We start from the raw sequence: 6,089 nt of genomic DNA, 5'->3' as shown, positions 1-6,089 counted from the left end.
ACTTGCTCTCAGAGGACTGTTTACTTAGGTCCACACTCCTTTATTCACAGTTCAGAAATGTTAAAGACTCTGAAAACCAAATCTTCTTTTTATAACTTTGATGCAAACCTTTTTGGTGGCCTCACCTAATCCAAGCTGACGTGAGACTGTCATTTACAGTCAGTGTGAAAATTTACCTTTCACTTTAGAAATGTTGGTTTCAGTTTAGAAATAAAAACTGGGTGTGATTACCACATGCTGCCCCAGATTCTTCTGGGGGTATTAAGTAAAATATGGTATATGTACCATATTGCCTTACGTTCTGAATTCCATAATACCTCTGGCCTCAATAATTTTGGGGGGGGTTTTGTTCGGTTTTTGTTTTGTTTTGGTTTTGGTTTTGGTTTCTTGCCTCAATAATTTTGGGTGGTGGATTGTAGATCTATACTTAGGGCTCACCACAGTATTTGGTACTAAATGTAGTTGTTATCATGCATCTCACCAGCCACCCAAGGTTCATCTTTTTTTTTTTAACATCTGATGGGTAATGTGCCAGTATCGTAACAAGGTTTGATGGAGGCACATGTCACACAATCGCGTGAACACCCAATCATCACGCTCATGAACTACGAAAGGATCCTAAGGTTTGTCTTAATAGAATCCAGCACGTGTGTGGCTGATGTCACCACATGCTTCATGTAAGTGATCAGGGGCATCAGGAATGAGTCCCCTACACGTCCTGCTGCTGTCTCCTACCTTTTCTTCCTTTCTGGTTTCACTTTTAATTCCCACACCTGTCCAGGACCAGCTCCTTCAATCTGCACTCTTAATCCCACCCATTCTTCAGACTTGATTGCTTTAATTATCCCCTATATTCCATACATTACCCATTGGTCTTTTCATTCCATGTAAAAGAAAATTCAAGTCTTCCCACATTCTTTTTTTTTTTTAGCTCTTTATTGGAGTATAATTGCTTTACACTGTTGTGCCAGTTTCCACTGTACAACAAAGTGAATCAGCTGTATTTATACATATATTCCCATATCCCCTCCCTCCCACGACTCCTTCCCACCATCCCTATCCCACCACTCTAAGCCATCACCCATCATCGAGTTGATCTCTCTGTGCAGCAGCTTCCCACTAGCTATCTATTTTACATATGGTAGTGTATATATGTCAATGCTACTCTCTCAGTTAGTCCCAGCTTCCCCTTTGCCCCCCATCCCTGCCCACATTCTTTTTAAAAATCTTCTTTATCTGCACTGATATAAATAAATAAATAAATAAATAAATAAATAAATATGAACTCATCCTTATAGTAACAAACCAACTAATAAATGCAGAAGGAACAAATTTTTTAGAAAAAAAATCACATTTTATAACCATCACAGTAATAATTGATTTAGGCAAAAATCATCAGTGAATACTAAATATTAATAATAGGTGGCTGTCTAATGAGGAACAGGATATTTACATAGTCTCAAAGTATCTTTCCATAAATTACTAACCATAGAAGGAAAACAGCTACTTTAAAGTGGAGAAATGTGGCAGACCCCATGTTACCAAGTGATCTAAGATCACATCCCCAATAAGGCAACAAAACAACATCACGTGCCTCCTGATAAGATGTCTTGAGAAAGGCACATCACTTCTGGGGTAGTCCTGAAAAATTAGAAACCTCAATCAAATTTTGAGGAAGCATCATGAAATCCATAGTGAAAGACTTTCTATAAAATAACCAGTCTGTACTCCTCAAAAAATGTTAATGGCATGAAAGATAAAGAAAGGCTTAAGAACTGTTCCATTTCAAGGAAACCAAAGAGACATGACAACTAAATGATCCAGAATGGAGAAAAAAATAGCTATAAAGTACTTCTTAGACAAAATTACTGAATGTAGATTAGCTAATGGTATTATATCCATGTGAAAGTCTTATTCTGGTAACTGTACTGTTGTAATGGAAGGTAATTGTCCTTATTCATTGGAAATATACACTGAAATATCTGAACGTAAAGAGGACATGACATCTGCAACTGACATCATTCAAGAAAAGAGAATAAGAGAGACGATGATAAAAAAATGAGGTAAAATATTAACAAATGGTGAATGATGAATTTGGGTATATGGGAACTCTTCATACTATTTTTGCAACTTTGAAATAACAACTGAATAAAAAGTCACCAAACATTCCTTAGACTAGCTTCACCTAAAGCCAACAATTTTTTTGTCTCCTCTCTTATGGACTCTTTCTTCTTATACTGACTTCACTTCCTCATTTTGTGTTCACTTAAGTTCCAATTCCATTACCTCTATTTCTCAACCCTCTTGACCTCCTTTGAGCTTTTTAAAAATTCCCAACTCTTCTGTAAAATCTTAACCTTCTTTGGGCTCCACAGTACAACTGTCTCTTGTCTTTACCCTACTTTCCTCATCTTTCCTGGGATGTTCACTGACTCTTCATCAGGTAGTTTTCTCCCCAAGACATCTTCACTTTCTTTTCTTTCTGTTCACCATTCTTTCCCAAGGCATCTTCACTTTCTTTTCTTTCTGTTCACCATTCTTTCCCAAGGCATCTCATCCACTCCCACTGCTTTCTCCTAAGCAGTTAATCCAGCCCTGGCTCTCTCCCAAATTCTAGAACCACATTATCAATGGCCTAATGATGAGCTTCTTGCGGATGTTCCCAATTTTACCAACTTAAATTTATCATCTCTCCCTTCAAACCTTCTTCTGTAGCCCATGTCTCCATCACTAAAGTTCCTAACCACTCAGTCTAGCTTGGAACTGCAAGGCTGCTGTAACTCCTCTTACCCTTCCTCTCTCTGCCCCTCGTTCTCTCCTCTTCTCTTGGCCACTTACAGCAGCTGGGCTTGGCTGCCTAGACACCCGCGGCAATGGCTGGTTGCAGGACGCCATCCAGCCTCTTACTGTGTTGTGGACCAGGTCCCGTAGCACGAGAGTCAAAGCACCTGCCAGCCCATGGGCAGCCTCTCTTCTGGCTTCACATGCTCCCACCTCTGAGGCCCTCCTCCTGCTCCAGCTACACTCGGCCTCTCACTGGAACCAGGCATATCATGTCGTCTCATTCCTTCACCCCTCTTCACCTGCTGATTTATCTGCTCTTCCCTAATCCTCCACCTGATGGTCCTGCTCATCGCCCAAGGAAGGTCCAGTTTAAATATTACTTCCATTGCAAAGCCTTCCTTTATCCCTCCCAGTTTAGTTGAACCAGATTTAATTCTCTGAGCTCCCACAGCACTTGATTTAGACTCTTGTTTTAGTGCTGTCTGCAAACTAAGGCATAGCCAATTAGTGGTGTACACACCAGTCCTTCCAAATTTTAAACTCCTAGGAAGCAGGGCTACGTGCAATTCACTTTTGATTTCCAGTAGCTCCCAATCACATGGTAAGCTCCCAACAATTGTTTATGTGGACTTTCAGATCTGCTTGCTGCAATTATGGTAGTTGCCCTGAGACAGTTCTAACAACGACTGTGGACCTTACTTTGAAATGCCTTTGCTGGGAGCCCATCAGCCAACGACAGCTCCTCACTCCTTTCTCTGCTGCTCAGTTATGGCTCCATGCATAAGGCTTGGCTTCCACGGGGGCTCCTACCTCTGCCCTGAATATCAGCCAGGCTGATGTCCTGCACTGTCCTGATGTCCCATTGTCCTCTTTCCTGCCCTCTTCTCTGGAACCTGAGCTCCTGGAAGAGGTGGGGATATATCTTGACTTGGAAGGATGGGTAGAAGTAACCATTCAAATCTCTTCAAAGACTTTCATTCTATTCTTTTGTCTCCATAACCCAGCCCCTACCAGGTGAGCTGTGCTCTACCTTGGGTCACTCTGGGTTAAACAGACATTAATTTTAAGCTCCCAGGGAGACCTGATGGAGCACCTGGTAGAAACCCTTCAACATACAGATAAAAAAATTGAGACTCAGAGAGATAAACAGACTCGTCTAAGGTCATCCAGGCAATTGGCAGCAGCCTTTTGAGTGCACTGCTTTTTCCACTTTGCCTCTGTGAAGAGAGGTTTACATATCATCACTCATGATTATGAAACAGTCTCCCTGTAAAAGGCTATTTCACAACCCTAGCTCATCTTATTTAGTACCAGACAGTCATGTTCCAATATTTGATTGCTGAATATATTCTATTTATGTTTGCTAAGTAGGTTTTCATGTATTGTAAATAATGCAGATGGACAGTGTCTCAAAGATGGGAACTGACTAAATATTGGTCCTTATTTTGCTAGATAATTGCAAAATAATAACCACCTGGGAAAAAAATCAGGTATAGTTTTCTATGCCATATTGTCTTCAATAACATTGGATTTGGTTAACATGGAAAAAAACAAAGCTGAAATGAGAAAAATAAAGAGGGTTATTTACATCCTGCTTTGTTTGTATGTCCTCAAAGAAGCTGTAATGCAACACAATTTCATTGATTGTCACAAAATTGGTAGTTCTCAGCAGCACCTAAGATTCTCCATTGACCTGATTGTTCCTGGAATTCATTATGAAAGATAATTTTCCTGGGATTATTGTCAAGCATCTGATTGTATAAGCCACCACAATTTTCAGGTGTTTTCTGAGCATAAAGCTATAGCAAACAGAAAGCAATGATTAAGAAGAAATCCACAAAACATGTTATATTCAAATCTCCTTGTATGTATCTGTATTTGTTTTGTCTTCTTTAGAATTCCAAAATCAAAGAGGGCAGAATCAATTTATTTTCATATTCACTTTTACTTAATAGTACCCTTCCTGTAGCTTACATAAATGTTTTTTCTACTTCTTATATTTGGCAATTGTTAAGTGCTTTTACAAAAAAAAAAAGAAAGAAAGAGAATCTTCTAAACAATGAATGCATGAGCCATTTCCAAAATAAAATGTCTTCCCCGGCAGTTACGAACAGGAGTTTAATGATGCCCAGTGTGAGTTTAAGTTTACAACCATTCATGTGATGATTTGTCTCCCTCTACAGTAAGTGCCACTAGGTATTAACAAATGTTTTGATTTGGGTTCCTCCAGAAGCAGGTCCTGAGCTGAGGATTTTGGTGCAAGTGGTTTATTGGGAGGTGAACCTGGAGGCACCTCTGGGAGTGGGGAAGTGAGAGAGGAAAGAAGGAAGTAGGGACTTCCCAGGTGGTGCAGTGGTTAAGAATCTGCCTGCCAATGCAGGGGACATGGGTTCAATCCCTGTTCCAGGAAGACCCCACATACCATGGAGCAATGAAGCCTGTGCACCACAACTATTGAGCCCATGTGCTGCAACTACTGAAGCCTGTGCTCTGCAACAAGGGAAGCTACCGAAATGAGGAGCCCAAGCAACACAATGAAGAGTAGCCCCTGCTCTCTGCAACTAGAGAAAGCCAGTGTGCAGCAACAAAGACCCAACGCAGCCAATAAATAAATAAATAATTTTTTTTTTTTTAAAAAGAAGGAAGTAAAAACAGGGTATATTACTGAGCAGGTCACCACTATGGGCCACTGAGCTCAGTGCTGCTGGGGACCTCTGGGATGCTATGTGGAATGTGTCTCAGACTTGTTCCCCCTTGGGAAACCAACCCACCCCCTTCTGGTGTAGCTTGAGGGCAGCTGGGGTGGGGATGCTTTAACTTCACAGTATTTTTTGCCTGAGGCTAAATAAAACCTTCAGTAAAGAAGTCAACGTGCTGGTGGTTGGATGCCTTAGTGTCAATATACACAAGAATGGTAAGTGCAAAGGACATCTGAGCAGGGCACCCACAGTTGTGCTGTAATAGTTTATGCCCATTAAAAAATTTAATGGGGGGAGTGGGGGGAGAACCAAAAAAAGATGGCGGAGGAGTAAGACATATAGATCACCTTCCTCCCCACAAATACATCAAGAATATATCTACTTGTAGAAGAGCTCCTGGGGGACACTTTCCGAATGCTGACAGGGGACCTCAGACCTCCAGAAAGGCAAGAAAATTCCCATGTAACTGGGTAGTGCAAAAGAAAAAAGGGAAGAAAAGAGATAAAGGAATGCTGAGGAGAAGTGCCCCTCTGGGAGCGAGCTGTGAAGGGGGGAAATTACCACACACTGGGAAGCCCCCTTGCTGGCGGGGACAGGCAGGGGGAG

General features: G+C 41.2%; 1 non-coding gene across 1 annotated transcript; it reads right to left on the bottom strand.

Annotated features, from left to right (window-relative positions):
• Nucleotides 1-513: 513 nt before the first annotated feature.
• On the bottom strand, nt 514-617 carry LOC130834242 (small nucleolar RNA U13). The gene has a single exon (XR_009048626.1). It is a non-coding gene; the product is annotated as a small nucleolar RNA U13 (small nucleolar RNA).
• Nucleotides 618-6,089: the final 5,472 nt, after the last annotated feature.

Source organism: Hippopotamus amphibius, chromosome 12 (assembly GCF_030028045.1).
Source record: "Hippopotamus amphibius kiboko isolate mHipAmp2 chromosome 12, mHipAmp2.hap2, whole genome shotgun sequence".
In the NCBI taxonomy this organism is placed as follows: domain Eukaryota; kingdom Metazoa; phylum Chordata; class Mammalia; order Artiodactyla; family Hippopotamidae; genus Hippopotamus; species Hippopotamus amphibius.
This window is presented reverse-complemented; position numbering and strand designations above follow the sequence as displayed.